Genomic DNA, 21,050 nt, shown 5'->3' on the forward strand with positions numbered 1-21,050 from the left:
GTTACATGGCAACAAAAACCGTAACCTGACTCAAAATAACCTCCCTAAATCACAGACATGAAAACAAACAAGAATAAACGAAACAAGCAAGCTCCCGCTCTCAACATCTCTTGAAAAAGATTAGACGGACACAACAGCTGGTGGAAGGGCAAAAGAACAGTATTTACTCATTCATGAATGAGCAAATACTGTTCTGTTCAAATGTTTTGTTGCGGTATTCAAAACATCCGAATACTCGCACAGCCCTAGCAGAGTTACTACAAGATGCGCAGGTATTGGTTCCCTTCCAGTGTTGGCTTAGCAGTATTCGAAATGGCGATGCCAAAATTTCGGAGAGAGACTTATTGTGTATGAGTGGAGATGAGTGGAAGTGTCGTTCGTGGCCATCAAAGTAGGTACGATTAACATTGCACTACCAGTACACGAGCTATGCTCAGCGTTTGTCGCTTTACAGTGACATAACACTCTTGATACCGTCGTATCGTAGTAAAATGGTTTTCTTCAGCGTTCCTTTATAGTGTGACACTTTGTACTCCGTCGAGGTATACTAGAGTACCCGTCGCTACTAGTACTAGAGTCACTATGTCGCCCTAGCCCTCCGTCTGTGGACGGGTTGATCGTACGAATCTCCGGGTACCTGCCTTCGTCTTCACTAAAGGTCGTTTTCAACGTATTTTTCACTAAAATAAAAAATCGGCGGCTTATAATTACGGAGTGACTTTTTGCCTTTCTCAGATTCGGGCCGTAAAAATCGTTTAAATCTAATCCATGGAGAAATCGGGCGATAATTGTGCCTTCGGAATAGTGATTTCCCATAGCGGTAACCCCCGAAGGCATAGACAGCGTTGACACACATGGGTGTATTGCTGGGAACGAACGTAAGTGGCCCATTCTTACATGTGTTACACGTGGCGACCTTTGCTAGTCTTTCATAGTGACTGGAATTCGGGGAGAAATCAGGTTCAGCCCGAATTGGTCTGAGGTCCGTTCGGGAGAATAACCGGACGGAATCTGGTTTAACCTGACAAAGTCACTCCCTAATTATAACCACGCAAGAATGTTCACTGTACATACCGTCGGCGACGAACGATCTCCCCATGGTACCCCCAGAGAAGAAAACCAACCAAAATATTCCGTGAGAAAACGCGAGCAGAAACCCGGCAGCATGACTCTTTCGAACCATCGCCAGGTTAGCTGTGAGTGTGTTCTGGACGACAAATTTACATAGGAGGGGAAAGGGATATGATACGCAGACTATATACATATGTCGATACATAGAGCTAAAATAGATGATTTTAACAATTAGGCGTCAGTGAGTTCCACTTGGGCGCACTGCAAATGGCTCGGAAAAACCTAGGAAAACCCAAGGCCAGTTTCCAGCTTAAATGCACAACCTGAGACATTTACTTGGTTTGCATTGTTTGCTTGCAGATTGTTCTAATACTGGACTGTGCTTGGAAGATGCACGCTTATTCCTTGGTTCTTTCCACTAACTGCGCATTGATGCCAGTGATTGATGCCGCAACAACAATGCCGCTAGCGCACAACGAGCTAAAAGCTGACATCTACCATTTGAATTCAGCTTGAGAGCAGCGATGATATGGCAATCAAAAAAGAAAAAAAAAAGCCACGATATACAAGACACAACAGATCTCAGTCACACTGACCTACAAGCGCTGGTGTCTCTATGTACGGCATCGTTCGTACAAAAATAAAAAAAAAAGGAAAATGCGTACGGCTTCCATACGGCCGCCTCTAGTCCACACTAGATTCACTAAATAGGGAGGGAGTACGTGTTCAATGCACACCACAGTAATATGATAATCCCTTACAACTTCGACCTACTGGAGCAACAGTAAAATAGGTGACCGTATTGAATTGTGCAGGCTGAACATAATAGTAACAAAACGAAGCGGATGTTTCGACGCGTGTGTTTTAAATGCGTATATAAATCTGTAATAAACGTGTGTGTGTGTTTTGTATGTTGCTTTCAAACTAGTTTGTTAATTTCACGTATCATGCATATTGGTGTCTCATTAGAATTTGCAACAAGAGCTGCATGGTTGCAATCGCTGCAGGCGTGTTGGCTTTGCTATGGCCCACGATAAAGTACAGTTTTAATGAAGTAATTTGTAAAGGTAAAGAATTACTTTTCGTGCAGTAGTAACAGTAATTGTAATCAATTACTTTTTTCGAGTAACGTGTACAACTCTTGAACAAGAGAGAAACTGATGTTCTGAGGCTGGAACAAACATAGAAGGGACAGATACAAACAAAGCCTCAAATTGCCTAAGGAATCAACGATGAAAGATGAAAGTCACTGAAAAGGTTAGCCAGCTGTAGGGATCGAACCCACATCTTCTGGATTACCGGTCCAGGGCTCTACCAATGCCGAGGGCTCCAAGGGCTATACCAATACCAAGGGCTCTACCGCCTGTATGAGTGAGCAAAGGAGGGTGAGTGAGAGTGAGTGGCTGGTTTGTCGTCCCTTCAGGTGACGCACCCCGAAAAGTCGCTGGAGAGGCGTGTTAGCTTAGCTCAAATGGTAGAGCCCTGGACTGGTAATCCAGAAGATGTGGGTTCGATCCCTACAGCTGGCTAACCTTTTCAGTGACTTTCATCTTTCATCGGTGTACAACTCTACCCACTTGTTCACAGCGGTCGCGGCGCATTATCATCCATGATAAGGGCAGGTTATCTCACCCACGGAATGACAGAACCAGCAGGGCCCCAAGCAGCAAAATGCACTGAAAGTCGAGTGCAATAGGGTTGGACGGGTAGGTGGAAGGCCTTGAACAGATTCGTGAAGCTAAAGAACGTTGATAAGACACATACCGTCCACCCCTATTGCACTCTACATTGTGCTGCTTGGTGGCTATTCAAATCTTCCATCGCCTCCTTGCATGAAGGCGGATGAACACGAAAGACAGCCGTATAAGTAATCCAAAGAGAGCATTGGTGCACTTCTCCGCCCAAAAAATACCGATTAATTAAGTGGCGATGCGGTTTTTTTCTTGCAATATTTTTCGCTGAAGGTTCCGATTCGTAAAACCGAATTATTCTACCGTGGGATTTTCGCGAACACCCTGTATGCAGGGTGTCCCAGAAAACGTGTCTTTGAATACGCCACCTAGAATCATGCGGTTAACGGCATTTGTTCTTATTAGGATTTTGCCACATCCTAGTGTGAATGTCATGTATCGCAAGTTTAATTATGTAAATATAACACACTAATAACACACTCACCCACCTCGCAAAAACTTCCCATAATGAAACTTACGTTACACGACATTCACATCAGGAGGTGGCAAAAACCCATTAACAAATGCCGTTAACTGCATTGACTATATGTGGTGGTGTTTTCAATTCAATTACACGTTTTCTGGGACACCGTTTCCTTGTACCTGCACCAAATTTTCATAAGGGGAGTTGCCTTAGGGTGGTTCTACTTTTGGCATTGAATTACTCGACCGGGTTTCTACTAAGAAACCAGTTCTTTGCTCAATTAGGGGACAAATGAACAGATCAACAGATTAATCAACTATTGACTTTAGGGAGCACATTGCAATTGCAATATTAAAGCCTGGTCACCACATGATCCGCTAGAACCAGTGACGAAGCACTAATTTAATCTCAGCGCATGCTATAGACTTCACCTCGACCGTCCGCCAAAAGGACGGTGACAAGTGTCTGCGTTGTTGATCTCTGTCGCAGAGACTCGCTTTGTCCGCACCCGAGGGCGATCACAATCGCTGCCTAATCATGATTTATTTATTTATTTGTTTATAAAATACCACAAACCCTAAAGGGGTCCAAGTTGGAGTGGCACAGAAACACACAACGAAGCAAACACACAAACAACACAATTTACACACAACGGCACACAATTTACAACGAAACAAATACATCATATCACGTAACCGCATTTATGCCTTTCACAAATGCCGTGAGTGTGAGACCTGAGCAGATGACAGAATTCCATTCATGGACGGTTCGAGGAAAGAAGGAATAAGGAATATTTGAAGCGGTCGGTCCTGCACTGAAATGCTGCACTGCTGAGTGTGCGGTGGTGGTTTAGCAGTGTTGATCTGGGTACGAGTGGAGTGATGTAGTCTTGGTGATTGTTTTTTTTTTCTACGCTCCTCCAGCGGTATCAAGCCACTTTATCCATTCATACATAATACGTGTTGTGTTTCTCATTTTCCTTCCTGTTGTCCCGTGGAATAGCCTGAACTCCAAGGTAGGGGGAGGTAGACTCGACAACGAACTGCAGAACGTGACAAAGAGGCGCCGTCAAAAAACTCGAATGGTGCGCGCACACCACGAGCTATTCGAAATCGCATTTATCTTCATTATGAAGGCATTGGCAATCGCAGTGAAAAATATTAATGTTTCCGACGCCGACCTATAAATAAGCAACCTGGATTTTTTCGAAAAAAGGTAGATTAGACTGCTAATTAGCTACCTCTTAACGAAACCACTGCACGAAAGTCTTGCAAGTAATTAGAGTATATAAGAAAGCTTCTATCAAATTGTTTTGTGGGCTACTGTGGGTCGTGTCATTTCCGCCACGACGCATATGCAGTGTGCAAGAACGTCGTTGCTATTTTGCTCTTGGTCACTTAAAAAGCAGCATTGATAAAAGGGTGAGGTAGCTTTTTAAATACCGGGTGACACCGCATGCCACAAGAGGCCGTCCTCCTTGTGGGTAAAGGATATCGAATATCGCACACTTTGGATGCCGTAATTATGAGTGGCATGATCATTGTTTTCGTATACGCACGAACGCAGCGTGGTGCAAATTCCATGACCAACAGTACTCGTGTGTCAGATGGATATTTCCAAAATTAGCTCACTAACTTTCTCTATTGGTGGATTTTTGGAAGCACGAGGATAGGCAGAATTGTAGTCACATATTAGAAAGGCCGCATTGTTTGGTAAGGGTCCTGAAGGTTACACGACCACCAGATATCGCTTTTAAAAAGCCGCTTGCAAATGAGCTTGCGGCAACATGGGCTCATGAACTCAATATCCGTTTTTTATCCAGCCCTGCCAATAACGCTTGCTGTGTACAGTTCGTGATTAAGCCTGTGATGGGCTTTTTGTATTCCATCTACCTATCCCGTCAACACAGCTTGGGAGACCAGCGTTTCAGAAGCTTTTTCGTAAGCTGTACTCCCGGAGCCCGAAAACAGCGAGCTTTCAAATCGGCGTACAACCGAAGCGGCGAAACAAGATTAGACCTTCAGCTTCCTTAGCGGGCGTCTGGTAAAAAAATCAGGGAAACAAAAAATGATAATAACCGCGCTGGGGGAAGGATAGCGAAACAATGATAAGTCGCTTCACGGGGCCTCCGGCTTACTCTCCCGCCCTACCCAACAGTTCCTCCCTTTCAGCTGTTGTGACCTGTGGCATTGCTTATCTTACAAGGCATTTCTGAAGTAAGGTGAAGCCAGCGTTCAGAGGGAATGCCCCTAAAGTCTCCTCATGCGAAGTGAAAATGCAGTGTAATGAAACAATTAAGCACTAGTGACTTGTACAGCTTAGTCATGTCACTTACCGAGGTCAGATGTTGAAGTGACACGAGATTCTAGAAAGACAAAAGTAAATTGACCCTGAGATGCGATAGTCGCTGCCATTGCTCGCCTAGATTGCAAGATTGGGCTCACGTATACAATTCACACACACAATGCTGATGCGTCACAAAAGCACTAATCGTCAGAACCTACAGCAATATAAAGACGACTGACTGACGCTGGTAGGCATGAGGTATACATGTGTAAACCGTCCGCGAGCTGCAGCTATGCAGCAAGCGCGGTGCTTGCATTACCATTACTCATTACTTGTATAAAATCTAATGCATTACATTACTCATTACTTTTTGGATATTAGTAATGCATTAGTAATGCCATTACTTCAACGAAGTAATGGCATTACTCTGGCATTACATTTACGTTTTAGGGCATAAGCCTCAAAGGTGCAATGCATAAGGTTTTTTTTCCTTGCTTTTTTTTGCTATAGGCAATAGCCACCAGAGTATCCCCAAATCGGTGCCACTAAATCCCCGCAGAAGCGAGTCTGATAGGCAAAAGCTATAGATAAGATTTATTGCAGATCATGCCTTTTCTAGCATTATGGGGCCGGCGGATCAGGCCCAGACTACAGGTCTGTCCTGGCAGAGAAACTACCTCTGAGAAGCTAACACGGTACCATACCAAACCAGTGAATCCCTACAGCAATTGTTACGCATTACCCTCATAGAGGTTACGTTTCTATTTCATTGATTTTCCTTTACTTCAAATGATATCATCATGTAGACACTTGTGACACACCGCCGACTGTTGAACTCTTGCAGAATTCCCCAGGCTGCGCCTTTCCCTTTCCTTGTTGCCCTGTGCTCATTGTTAAAGGCGGGTTGAAGAAAACCTGGATGTTCCCAATTTTCACGTGGCGCAATGAACATTCGACAATAGTAATGAGTAATGCCACCCTGCATTACTCAGTCGAAATGTAATGCATTACCATTACTCATTACTTGCTGGCAAAACGTAATTCATTACCATTACCCACTACTCAAAAGTAATGCATTCCCCCCCCCCCCACCTCTGCTCTATACTGCCTCCGCGCTCCGCTGCCCTTCAGACACGTACGTTGACAGTGTTATTCACGTCACAAGAGCGTGACGGTGACGTGAGCGTGACAAGAGCGTCCGGTTTTGTATTTACCGACAGTGCGTAGCCTATTGCCTAAAAATTGTGTTTTTGTCTGGCCAAGGTAAAGCGAAACGTCACTGCTCCCGCATGGAGGTAAGAATTTTACGCGTTAGGCCGCACACCCACATGCGGAGACTGCGGTACTCTTGCCAATGGGCGGGAAAAGCAACCTCCGCTTTCCGCTTTTTGGCAATCGCGCAGTGCACGATATTTCGCGGCATCTACACATGTTCGGCCAATCAGGAGTAAGCGGAATCTGCCCCCTGGAAGGCATGTCGCAGCTGTGCTCACGTTTCTCAACCTGCGAATGTCACTGCTGCCTACATCAGACACTAGAGCACTGCACGGGCTTAATTTTCAGGCCCGTGCCGCCCGTCTGCTACGGCCCGCACCCGGCCCGGGCCGGACCCGACTGTTTCCTTGCTGAGGCCCGGTCCCAGCCCGCCTCTGCTCTATGTGGTCTCGAGGCACGGAGGGGACTTACTAAAGGGCACAGCGAGGATCGCTCGAGTTCGCTGTCGTTCGCCATCCTGTCAGGCGCGGTCCCAGAAGCTCTCGCGTTGGAGAGATATCGCTTTGGAGAGTCGCGGGCGGAGGCAGTATAGCTGGGGCGGCATGCATACGCGCGCCAAGTGGTTCCTACACATCTCTACAGCATGTGGGTACCGGCCTATTTGCTGTATGACGATCACATGGCATTAGGGAAGGCAATAGCAACTCCCATGCAACAACTCCATTCGCAACAAATACGACATGGTACCAGCACTCACCTTGCCGTAACGTACTTATAATGCACCGGATTAACTGAAACAGAATGACAATGATTAGAGAGAACTCTGGGCATGTGCTCTAGAACACCGTCTTGGACGTGCAGTAGAACCCAGAAACCCGTGAAACACCTCCCCAAAAAAAAAAAAAAAATAGTAGCCTGCCTACTGCGACCCCCCTTGACACATCGCCATCGATGGAATTCTGGGTAAATTACTCGTGGCATCATCATCATCATTAGTGTGTAGGGTGTCCGCCTGTTGATGCCAGGATTGCGGATTCAGCCACGGAAGAGGGTGGTGGCAACCTGGGGCGGATTACTGGCCATTGCATCGGTGCGTCGGCCTAACGTGGCAACGCCCACCGTCGGGCAAGCGCGCGCTGCAGACGCACGATCTGAAGTGGTCAGTAAGGCCACCGTCGTCCGCTGGGTAGGCGAGCCTCGTCGGCGCGAGGAGCAATGACGCTACTCTCGGTGGCAGACGCAAGTCTGTCAAGCAAAAAGCCTAAATTTGACGTCATTAACTTACTTTGTATTTACCTCTAAGAAATATAAATTTTATTACCGCGTGGAAAGAAACCTTCTTGCACATACTTCGCTAGATGAGCACGTAAGACACGAATCAGCCAATGCGAATGCAGTGCAGTGTCGTCTGCTGCCGTCGCCGGCTCGAAGGGAATCCTTCGGTGCTCGGAGCTGTCTCTTTTTCTTTTCACGCGACACATGTGTTGAGGATTAATTGCGTTTTTTTATTTTAGCATTACATTCGTAGAAGACGAGGAAGGTGATCTGTGCACTATACGCCGCGTGGAAGATTGCTATACTGACGAGGATAAAGTTATTTGGTGGACTTACGGTGTGCTTGCTGAGCTTGTCGAGTGATCTCCTCCTCCTTTTTAGTTCTACAACTAAACTAAGCAGTGATTCGGGTAACAGCTCAGGACTACACAGCCTGCTGAGGCTTCCAGAGAGTTGCCGGCTACAACAAGCAGCCAAGCTCAAAATGTGCGGAGCGGAGGCAGATGTCGACGGAGGAGGAGACAGGTGCCACCATCAATGTCCACCAACTCCTTGAAGAACGAAGGAGAATCGTGGAACAACAACGGCGGACCGTAGGAAGCCTTGATCGCCTATGCCAAGTATGCCCAATGAAAGAGTTACTAACAATACGGACAATAAAATATGTGCTGGCTCATTCCCGCAGGCACTGGCTGCAATATCACAATATTTTGCGCACAAGCTTCTGCAGAAAAGGCATACAAATGAATAGCGCAAGTATTGCTAGTTTTTTTTTTTATTGCAGTGTCCAAATATTTCATAAATAAAGAAATGTCATGCTTGTGCAAGACGGAGTTAATTTCACAATGGTGGGTTACATACACACTAACTCAGCTAATGCGGGTGCATAACATTCCCTATATGGGGAACACTCGATGTGTATGTCAATGTTTCCATATACATCCTGTATGTGTATACACGAGGCTTTGGACAGTCGGAAGAAGGAAACAAACTGCTCTTCCGACAACGACGTGAAGACATCCTTGTGAGCACGAAATGTCCTCGTTGACTGCACTGAAGTGGCTCCTTGGTCCTCTAGAAACGCATACACAAGCGCCATTTTCAACGACGAACAGCGCAGCGTTTTGCGTCGGCTGACCTTCTCGCCCAATGGCTACGAACGCCACACACCCGGCGACGGTGGCAGGCTGCGAGTAAGGTAACTTCTTCCTTCTCACGACGAAGCGGGTCACGTGCAGCACGCGTTACTATGGAGACGACGCTGCGCTACGCACCGACAAGTGGCCAGTAATCCGCCCCTGGTGTTTGTTTCCCGTACTATCATTCCGTATCACACAACATTTTGGCTGCCGCACGTAGATTTAACATTCAGGTTGTTTTCTCAAATGTGTGTCGTCCCTCAAAACTTGCCCCTTTCCTCTCACAGAACTCCGGCTGTGGTATTGCTCACAAAAATGCTTTCGTGACCTGTGCAAAAAATGTGGTGTATTGTATACCGCTAGGTTATGGGTTTTGTTATGTAGGTCAGACTAGACGGTGTCTAAACACTCGGCTCAGCGAACACAAGAGAAATGCGGAGTCGTTGTCTGGGAATTCCGAACTTGTCGCCCATCTTAGACTTTGTAATAATTGTTCCCCGGCCTTCGACGAGACAAGTGTCCTAGATTCTGTTCGGGACCCTGTGGCCAGATTGTGTGATTGTGTGGCCCTGTGTGAGGTTGTCACGAGGGGAAATTGTGTAAGTGTGGCGTCGGTTGCTCGCTCGCCACCAATTCGGAAGTTGTTGGGCACGTAGGTGTTGCTGTTATTAAAGGGTTTGCTGTGTTCGAGAACGTGTCGTGTCGTCCCTCCTCTGTCCCTTTCTCGGGTTCCAAATTTGTTCACGAGGGACATCCCTTCTTCCCGCCAGCCATCCAGACAGCCAAATAAGGCAAAACCGTGCAGGGGATAATGTGTCCATTCTTCCCGCTGGCCATCCAGTCGACGAGCGACCTTCCGAGCCAGACTGTCTGTCTGATCACCATTGCCTTCTGTAGAGCTAAGCGGACATTGAAGGTGAAGACAAACGCCGCGCTGCAAGGACACACCACCATGTACAACCAGTGTGCTCTATTGTAAACGGTGTCACGTGTTGATGCTAGACTGTATATAAAAGGGGAGACCTTCAGGGCTCCTCTGTCTGTTCACTTCGAGTCTTCGAACATGTAAATAAACCTCGTTGTGTTTCCCGTAACGGACCCCTGCCTGACTACCCCCGGCACCAGACCGCTCGGACCCGAAACCGCAACAGTGTGTAAAATGTCTGCCACCATGATTAAATGGCTTTTTGTCAGTTTTAAAGGGCTCTGCTGGAACCATTTATGGAGTTTGCGGCCGCGTCCGTTATAATTCCAGTAGAATGGCAATAGTATAAACCGCTGCGAATACGTATATGACCGTTTTAAAGGGCTCTGCTCCCCCATTTTCTGTATTTTGCGGTAGCCTCTGTTACAATCCCAGTAGAAGGGCATAGCTGCAGCCATTCATGATATGTCATTGGAAGCATGATACAAGGGGCCTCGCTGCCAGGGAAAGAGATAATTAAAATTTTACCCTCGTACTTTACTCCATCTATATTTTTTTCTTCTTTTTTTTTTTCTCTGCGCCTCTCTGTGCCCCGTATAGTCTTTCGCGCATGATATCCGGAGATTCTGCTGTTATGCTGAAAGCCCATAAACTTAGTATAATAATTAAGATTATGCCATTCTCTGCACTTGTCTCCACTATTATATCATATTACTTACAGCGTAGTGCACGTCCAGACCAGATCGCTATAACTACTTGTTGAGGTTCATGAGTCACAAGAACTGCTCGAATGTACTTCATAACGTCGACAGGAGAAGCACTACACCGAACAAGGGTAAAAACAATGCCTGAAAACCTGGTCACTCCATTCATTTCTAATTCTTCCTTATTGGGGGTGGGGGGGGGGCAGTTTTATTCTATTTAGTGGTCAAGAGACCTCGGGGCACAGCTAGAATAGCTGACTGCTGAAATGTAGCCCGCGTGTGTGAGCCCTGATTACCCCGATCTAAGCATTGCTTATCTTAAGCGAGAAATAAATAATATACTCGAGGGCGCGTAGCACTTGTTTAGCGTTATTTTTTAAATTGGGGTGTCTAATCGCCGCTGGCGATATTCTACCCTGTTCCAGTTTCTACTTTCCTATACAGGCTATGCTCAATGCCATGCCAGTCTTCATGCCATGGATCCATACAACTGGTTATTGGAAATCTACAATAAACATTGGAGGCCAAGTTGAAAGGTACAGTCTGGGACTAAAGGAACGGGTCGCGCCATCAAACGCGTTACCGTTTCGTTTCAAGCTGATCTCAACTCGCTGATTGCTATGCATTTATTTTTGGAGCACCTTACATTTTCCACGCATAACGTCAACGTCTGTACGGCGCTCATAGCCGCAGTTACTTCGCGGCGCTAACACGCAATTAAAAAAACAATACAACAAGATCCGTATGGTGCATCCGATGCAAGGGGCAAATCTTGCCTCGGTAGAAACACTTTCACCCGCTGGATCACATCACGGAAATGTTTCCTTTCTAGGATGGGGGGGGGGGGGGGAGACGTGCATTGGCATTCAGAGATGCAATAATACACTACCGAACGCGTTTCACTGATTTTCCTTTCTCACACTTCAGCCAATCAAATTTTCCTTCCTGCGGAAGGCAAAATCTGACATGGGACTTTAGTTAGAAACTGCATCATCTGTTGCAATTGTCTGTTCTTGTGTTGTTGTAAATACAGTAAAATAAAATTCGCTCAGGGTTCTCTATTTCACCTACTCGTGTATCGGCGACCTTCTGTATTCCTACCACGGAGTAAGAAGACTAGGAGATGAAACTTCACTCTCTCCCGCGACCAGAGAATGTACGAGGAGCGCGCGCTCGGCGGCCCGACCCGCACTGCCATCTGTTGCACGAGGACGCAGAATTACCGAAGCATGCGGTCACGTGATACTGTCGCTTGTCCGGCGGCGTGACTAAAACACGTGAAAGCACGTGACTTAAACGCTAGAAAAGAAGAAAATGAAACGCTTACGCGATCATAGTGCTCCTGTCGTCTGCTCAAGAGAACCGAGACGCAAGAGAACGAAATTGTTTCCGTTGGTTTCGCTAAACAAGAAGCGCTACGTAGTTGACAAGCGTGCCAAGACAAACATCGTTCACGTTCATTAGTTAGTCATCATCCGTAGAGGCCGCCGTACCGACTCGCGAAAAGCACTGCTTTCCCCGTAGCCTTCCATGTAAAAGCGCAAAATGGAAGACAGCGCCGCCGTGCCATCTGTCGCGTAAAGTCAGCAACTGCCTTTTTTCTCTCCCCCAACGTGAGTCTCTGGTCGAGCGCCGGCGCTTGCTTCTATAGGGACCGTGCGACACCTACAGGGGGCGCGCTGCTCCGTCGCGACAGCGCCGCCAGTGGCGGTCTTGGACGTATCCGACGTGATACCACGCCGCCCGTTCTATGCATTCTCAAGTGGAACCGTAGCTTGCGTGGCGACCTCCGTAATTAGAAGGGCAAATTTTTGAAGTGCAAATAATGTGGAACCTTTCTGGGGCGCGAACGAAGAGAATGGAGACAAACTGCACAGAAGCAACCACCGTATTTATAATGCATCTAACAGTACGGAAGTACGGAAACAGCCACTCGCGTCTGCCCGGTCAAAACACCTGTAAGTGATACGTCGAGAGGATGGTTATTTGACTCCTCACAAAATGGCTTGCTAGCGAAGGTTATATACGTGTATTCCTCTGACTCCAGCCATTTGTAATATGTTTTTGACTGAGTCTTGTATTCCTTTCGTCGTCTTTGCACACACATAGCTTCGTCACTGAAATTTACATCGTGCGTCCGTTTTATCCATACAAATAAACACGTGGGGTCACAACTTATTGCCTGAACTTGTACTGCAGTTTTTCCAGTATCTTCAGATACAATAACTCTAAAGAGATCCTCAAAGAAGAAAGTATGTGAGTTTTTACCTCGGCTACCCCCGTAAGCTTGCGGGACGAGAGCTGTGAAATGGTCGGTGAGTAAATAGTAAACCTTTTGGACAACATAGAACTTCTGTTCTCACTGTGAGACTCGTCATACCGAGAGCAATATCGGCTCTGGGCACTGGCGATGAAACACCTCAATCATTATCTCGAAGTAGGTTGCCGTTTGGTCGGTGCATTTGATGGTGATACAGTATCCAGCGGCGTTTCACCGTCACGAAAGTGGCAACTGTAAATCATTGATCATTTTGCAGGTCCTCATTCAGTTTCATTGAAACTAGAACAAAAGAAATAGAATATATTCGCTCATGTTGTGCACACCTCATGCAATGGCGGAACGCGCGTCACAAACGCTATTCGCTGCGAGTCTAGTGACCTCGGTGGTATTGGAAGCGTAGAAATCACGAGAAATGAAACATCTGGTCCCTAATGAAGAGTTCTTTTAGGTGCTGGCACAGTTAGCGATGCTGTGGCAAAAAAGATACCCGCACTTCACATGTAAACAAAGCTGGCTACCCGGCGGCTATCACGCAAGGTACTTTCTCCGGAGGCCGCATCGCGAGGGACTGTGCGACAAACTGGTGGCGCCGCGATGCGGCCTCCGGAGAAAGTACCTTGCGTGATAGCCGCCGGGTAGCCAGCTTTGTTTACATGTGAAGTGCGGGTATCTTTTTTGCCACAGCATCGCTAACTGTGCCAGCACCTAAAAGAACTCTTCATTAGGGACCAGATGTTTCATTTCTCGTGATTTCTACGCTTCCAATACCACCGAGGTCACTAGACTCGCAGCGAATAGCGTTTGTGACGCGCGTTCCGCCATTGCATGAGGTGTGCACAACATGAGCGAATATATTCTATTTCTTTTGTTCTAGTTTCAATGAAACTGAATGAGGACCTGCAAAATGATCAATGATTTACAGTTGCCACTTTCGTGACGGTGAAACGCCGCTGGATACTGTATCACCATCAAATGCACCGACCAAACGGCAACCTACTTCGAGATAATGATTGAGGTGTTTCATCGCCAGTGCCCAGAGCCGATATTGCTCTCGGTATGACGAGTCTCACAGTGAGAACAGAAGTTCTATGTTGTCCAAAAGGTTTACTATTTACTCACCGACCATTTCACAGCTCTCGTCCCGCAAGCTTACGGGGGTAGCCGAGGTAAAAACTCACATACTTTCTTCTTTGAGGATCTCTTTAGAGTTATTGTATCTGAAGATACTGGAAAAACTGCAGTACAAGTTCAGGCAATAAGTTGTGACCCCACGTGTTTATTTGTATGGATAAAACGGACGCACGATGTAAATTTCAGTGACGAAGCTATGTGTGTGCAAAGACGACGAAAGGAATACAAGACTCAGTCAAAAACATATTACAAATGGCTGGAGTCAGAGGAATACACGTATATAACCTTCGCTAGCAAGCCATTTTGTGAGGAGTCAAATAACCATCCTCTCGACGTATCACTTACAGGTGTTTTGACCGGGCAGACGCGAGTGGCTGTTTCCGTACTTCCGTACTGTTAGATGCATTATAAATACGGTGGTTGCTTCTGTGCAGTTTGTCTCCATTCTCTTCGTTCGCGCCCCAGAAAGGTTCCACATTATTTGCACTTCAAAAATTTGCCCTTCTAATTACGGAGGTCGCCACGCAAGCTACGGTTCCACTTGAGAATGCATAGAACGGGCGGCGTGGTATCACGTCGGATACGTCCAAGACCGCCACTGGCGGCGCTGTCGCGACGGAGCAGCGCGCCCCCTGTAGGTGTCGCACGGTCCCTATAGGCAGTTTCACCTGCTTCTCTTCTTACTCCGTGATTTCTACCCACTGCTGGGATTTGGGAATATACACGCCCTCGATTCTGAATGTATTTAGTTCTGCACCCATATCTCTGGCCCAACGAAGTGGCGTTTCATCAATTCATTGCCACTCGCAGACGCCACCACTCGCATCGCCACAGCACTCGGAAGACGCCATATTGTCCATATCTTCCATTTCATTTAGTAATAACTCTGGATATAAACGTGATATCGAATATGTCATCATTTAATTGTGTAGTCTGTGTCCATGATTAATAGCTATGAGTCCGCGTCCCATACCTGTTTCCCTTGCTACAGCCTGCGATTTCTTAGGCAACTTGAGGCTTGTTTGTATCTGTCCCCCCTATGTTGTTCCAGCCTCAGAACATCAGTTTCTCTCTTGCGAAGTAGAGTTTGGTCAAATCGCCTAAGTGGCACTCACTGGCGCCGAATTGTCAGTTTCCTCTATTTTAGCTCGTAATAACTACCAACTACCAAATACTACCAACTAATAACTATCGTAATTGATACCAACTTGATACTGACGGTATCATCATAAAACTACGTAGTCTGTGTATCGTCTGCGGACCGTAGCTGTTGTCCTTGCTGCACTTTTAGAACTCGCATTTAGTCAATTTGTCGTTCAGGAGGCTATCACAGGCGCCAACCTACCAATTTCATCCGGCAATCTCCTGATATCTGGAAAGTCTCATGCTCGTTCGCACAGTTGTACAGGCCCCGACAAAAGTTTACTGAACACGCGAGCGGTGTATTTTCTCCTTGGTACGACACCCTAGCGGCAAGCGGAAGCTGGCGAAATCAGGCTATTTCACTGCCTCAGAGGGGTGGACGACTGCGCTCTTAGCGACACACAGCGGTAGTTTCGGTATGATTACTGTTGCATGTGCCCGCGAAGTGAGTTGGATTTTACTGTTGTGCTCGCCAACAACACGTGATTCAACTATTGTTGAGACAGGGCCCAAGCAGCACAATGTACTGAAAGTCGAGTGTGATAGAGGTGGACGGTATGTGTCTTATCAATGTTTCTTAGTTTCAAGAGTCTGTTCAAGGTCTTCCACCTATACCCGTCCACCCCTATTGCAATCGACTTTCAGTACATTGTGCTGCTTGGGGGAGCTCGTCGCTACCATCGTGATAACAAAGATGAATCATGGTGGCAACACTTTACGTTGTATTACTTGTATTGGAAAGCTATGATATGTAGACAAGAGAAAGAAAGTGTGAAAGAGAAAGAAAGAAAGAGTGAAAGTCGCTTTATTATGGACGACGCGTGACGAGCTGATAACCAATTGACGCTGACATTGATAATTGATTGATTGGTCACGAGTTGTTGACGAGAAGAACAGTTAAATCCAACTCCCTTCGCGGGCACTTACAATAGCAGTCGTACCGAAACTACCGCTGTGTGTAGCTAAGAGCGCAGTCGTCCACCCCTCTGAGGCAGTGAACTGGCCTGATTTCGCCAGCTTCCGCTTGCCCCTAAGGTGTCGTACCGAGGAAAAAATACGCCGCTCTCGTGTTCCATAAAATTTTGTCGGGACCTGTACATCACGTCTTATTCTTTCTCTTACGCGAAAGCTCCCGGGCGTATTATCGGTGTTGTTATCAGGTCAGGGCGCGAAAAGGGAATTGTTCACCTCAGATATGTCTTCCTCTTCCTTTCCTCAAATCTGTTCCTCCTCACGTATACTCAAGCACCACCCTGTAAACTTAGCTTCCTTGTGTAGTCCTCTGCTATCAGGTCAAGCCGGGTTGGGGGTGTCCCGGAATGCTGCTTTTGAGCTTCGCAAGCCTTTTGGCAACTACCGAGTCACCGACTGCCAGGCCAACTTTCTTTATCACTCCAGAAGAATGTACCGAGCTTATTTACACAGTCATTATAGTAGTTTCGGATTGCCCCGGAGTCTCCCTTTAAACACTTCTCGTGCTCGTTCAACTTGTCGGTCTTGTGTCCGCTACATATGCTGATAGGACACCCTACAAGTTGACGTCGTCTAGTCACATAGGGCGCATTGACAGCCCATCTCGTGAGCACCGTAGCAATGACTTTTCCAAATCGCAGCTACATCGTCACCATTGTTTGGGGACGACCCCCTCCTTCCTACAGGGCACTATTTCAATTCTGCATACTAGATGTCGGAAACCCGTGCTTGTGATTCTGGACAAAATCCCTGCATACTGTTGCCGGGAGCCACGAACTCCACTGGTATAGTGTATAGTAAAGGAACTCACCCGCATCGGGGTTCCTTTGACCATTAGTACAACGACCAAAAAGGCGCCCTGTAAAGTACAAATACCTTTACTGTACTGTACTGTAATAGTGGATCAATGCACGATGTACATTAGCACTCGGATCAACGAAGAGAAACAAAAAAACATGGAAAACATGAAAGATGTATAAAGGCTTTGCACGTATTTGTCCTTTCTATATATGTTCCAGCCTCAGAACATCAGTTGTCTCGCGGAAAACACGACGGAGAAAATTCCTATGCCAGGCGTAATTCGGTGGAACGTAGATAAAAATACGACCTGAGAGTCACCCGTGGCACACGGAGACGTTACAACTAACATCTAACGGGAAGCTTAAAGGAAAGGCGTTGCATGACGAGGAGAATCTCATTTTACTCATTCTGAGAAGCTGGCTTTTCATCTGTGATACGACGACACTGCTCTAGAGAGTATTTAAGACTGCAGTCAACCATCATCCCGGATATGGCAACGTTCAATAAATCAGGTTTGAAAACTGTCATTCAAGATTATCGTTGGCTACACTATTAAAAACGAACTTCACCACATGGCACGCTCGTAGCCAACCACTATCACAAATGACGACAAATGACGTTGACAAATGACAAATGACGTTGTTCGGGATGATGGTTCGCCATCATCCCGAATATGACAACGTTCAATAAATCAGGTTTGAGAACAATGTCATTCAAGATGATTGTCTACAGCGGTTAGAACGTTTGCAGTGGCGGCGCGCTCATGATCTCTTGTCTGGTGACTTAAAAACCTCACTTTACATGATCAAAATGTAATCTTAATTTGCCCAACAAAATGCATGCAATGCACGCAATAAAGGAGCATGGAAGTGACCCCAAAAATATTTTTTTCGCTGCGACGTCTTCTGCAACGGGTAAAACGAGCTCCTGAGAAAGAACGACAAGCGGAGACAATCTACAGAGCACGCGCAAGGCTCTGTTCCGCACACCTTTAAACAAAAACCTCTCCACATCTACAGAGCTCATCGCCGAAGCAGAAGACGTCGTGACGTATCATGGAATCCGGCACGTGACCAGTGACGTCCAACGGCACAGCTCAAGTATGTAAAGGCGGCGCGTGAGCCGTGAAAAAAAAAAAAAAAAAAAGGCACCTCACGCGGGGCTTGTGCCCGCGACTGACTTATGTATCGTATTTTATTGCACAGTGACAATATGCCGCAGGGTCGAAAATATTTTACATGGTGACGTCTTGTGGACGGCTTCAGAGATGAAGCAGGGTTCTGGAGTCATGTTAGACGTCACTTGCATGCTCCTTTAAAGGCAGAGCAGGGATGGCACTTCCGACACCTTTTTCAGGTGCATTGCGTGCTCGTAATTATGACTGCACCTGGAGGACGTCGACAGCGAGACTAATTGCTATTCGCGGTTACAATGCAGATACCGGCAACTACATAGCTATACACAGTGCCAATTTCTGCAACCAACCATCATCTCGAATGACCGCGCACTCCCCCCTGATTTGTTAAACAAAGGAAGTGCTTTGAACTTTGAATGGTGTGAAACATGGCAGATGGAAATCAACACCAACAAAACTGTCGTAATGCGTATAACTCGTAAGAAATTATCCTATGACTTCACCTACAATATTAAGGGTAAAACGCTGGAGATAGTTGAAGAGCACAAATACTTTGGGTTATTATTTACAAAAGACTTGAACAAAAAAAACAACAACAAAACAACAAAACAAAAAACTTGAAAAGAACAAACACACCACAATGGTAGCAGCTAGGGCAAATCAAAAGCTCTGGTGCCTCAAAAGAACCCTCCGGCACGCAACGCAAGATACTAAGCTTAAAGCCTACACATCTATCGTGCGTCCCATCATGGAATACGCTAGTATTGTATGGTTTCCTTTTACTCAGGAACTCTGTTACAGGCTAGAACAGGTACAGAGGCGCGCCGTCAGGTTTAGCCGTAACTACAAACGCGATCAAAGTACAGCTGAACTTTTGGAGCGCTCGCAACTTCCCCCTCTGTCGGAGAGATCTAAAATTGCTAGATTAAAGTTCTTTTTCGTGTTGTTGGGAGAAAACAGTAAGCTTGACGCGCACAAATATGTATCCTACCATTCAACAAGAATTCAAAGAAACAAACATTCTAGGCATATTACACCTATAAGCTATCGCAATGACTGCTTCAGGTACTCTTACTTTGTACGGGTTATTAATGAATGGAACGAATTACCGGACAGTATTGTCACGTCCCAATCGGCATCTGCTTTTGTTTCAGAGCTTCAATCATATTTGTGTAATCTGTGAATGGCCATCTTAGCCAAGTATAATGTATATATTTTGATGTCGTGTGTTGTTGTTTTTGATTTTTCTATCTTTCTTTTTTTTTCTGAAAGATACATGTTTCTCAATGTATTCACTCCTACAATGACGTCCAGAGGACGTTAGTAGTTTCTGTAAATAAAAAAATAGAAAAAAACAATCAGGGGAGAGAACGTGAATCAGGGGATTGTCATATTCGGGAACGATGCTTGGCTACGAGCCTGCTATGCGGTGAAGTTCATTTTGAAAAGTAGTTTTAGCACACCGCTGGGTGACGTCACCTTGAAAGTGTCCAATCGCAGCATCGATCTGTCGATTGGATGCCCTGCACTTTCAAGGAAACGTTTTCAGCATTTATTGAGTACCGCTATCACAAATGATTTGTGGAACGCAGTGGTCGTAAGCATTTTTGCGACAAAAGACATGACCGAATTAAGGTCAGGATACGCTTTCCATTTTCAACGAGTAATGGATAGGACCGATGTCATTTGGTGTTTTGCCAGACCGGACGCAAAAGCGTAAAATTATCTATACCAATTACTCTAGAGAACGGCATCGTTGTCCCGCACGCTGAATCCTGCACGTGGTAAAGCATCGTGTCGGCGTTCCGAACGCCATGCGACTGAACAAGAATACGGTCTCGGGATTTCCAAAAAGGCGTCGCGGTTGGGATGCTTAACCGATCAGACACGACAACCCGAAACGTTGAAAATCCGGGATACAGACAACACGTTTCTGCACCAGTTAACGCGAACTCACAGAAAGGAAGGCCATAATATCTCCAAGAAATTGAATGATTGGGCGGGCTTCACACACCTATATCCCACAGTGTCATCGATTGCCAAGCTTTTAAGGTCCGTTTACAGCTAAACAGCTTCTACGTCTAGAACGTGGCATGGCAAAGGAAGCGGCTTATGGAACATTCGAAGAACGGACTATGATCAGGATGAAGCGCCATACAGGACTATGTAGTTCTCGTCTCGTTTGTGTTTGTGGTAGTGAACGGTATGCGTTAAACTAATATATCCAAAGTAGTACCGCGACGCGTTTTAACAAACCAGGGAGGAGGAACGATATGGTTCTGAGTGACGGTTCGTTATATCACAAACTACGAAAGCAGTAAAAATAAATAAAACTATGCAGAAGTCGTTCCACACTTGAGGATTCCGAAAAGACTATACTCACCACGGTGTATTCGATCATTTTCACTGCGACGGGTTCACAACGGGTAACTGAACCAATGCGACGGATGACTAAAATATTCTGCTCGCGGTGCTCGAGCGGTCTCGTGCAGGTGTCTTCCTCTTCTTCCTCGTCCATTGGCCTTGATCTGCAAAGGGACACTAACCAGGGCTCATGATATAAAAAGCACTAGGGCTTTAGGTGCAGGGGTTGATTTAAGGGTCTGTCATGGAGTGGGAGGAGGGGCGGTTTTAAGGAAATTTCGTGCTTTGCAGCACACCATCATCCAGGAGGGTTTTTACATACGGAACGCAGCCGTATGGGGGGCGGTCGCCCCTCCCACCCGGCCCCCCATTGAATCTGCCCCAGTCTAGGTGTAGGGAAACGCACATTTTAGCTCTATGGACAAAAACTAAAAACGGATCGAGTGATTGATCG

General features: G+C 46.3%; 1 long non-coding RNA gene across 2 annotated transcripts in view; it reads right to left on the minus strand.

Annotated features, from left to right (window-relative positions):
* LOC135387294 (uncharacterized) overlaps positions 1–20,727 on the minus strand; it is a 36,421-nt gene extending 15,694 nt beyond the window's left edge. For both annotated transcript variants that reach the window (XR_010421022.1, XR_010421021.1), the window contains exons 1-4: positions 20,616–20,727; positions 17,108–17,155; positions 7,484–7,517; positions 5,561–5,590 (exon numbers count right to left, since the gene is read on the minus strand). This is a non-coding gene — a long non-coding RNA (uncharacterized LOC135387294). The remainder of the gene's footprint in view (positions 1–5,560; positions 5,591–7,483; positions 7,518–17,107; positions 17,156–20,615) is intronic.
* Between the last annotated feature and the right edge of the window lie 323 nt (positions 20,728–21,050).

The sequence above is a fragment of the Ornithodoros turicata genome, chromosome 3 (assembly GCF_037126465.1).
Source record: "Ornithodoros turicata isolate Travis chromosome 3, ASM3712646v1, whole genome shotgun sequence".
Taxonomy (NCBI): Eukaryota; Metazoa; Arthropoda; class Arachnida; order Ixodida; family Argasidae; genus Ornithodoros; species Ornithodoros turicata.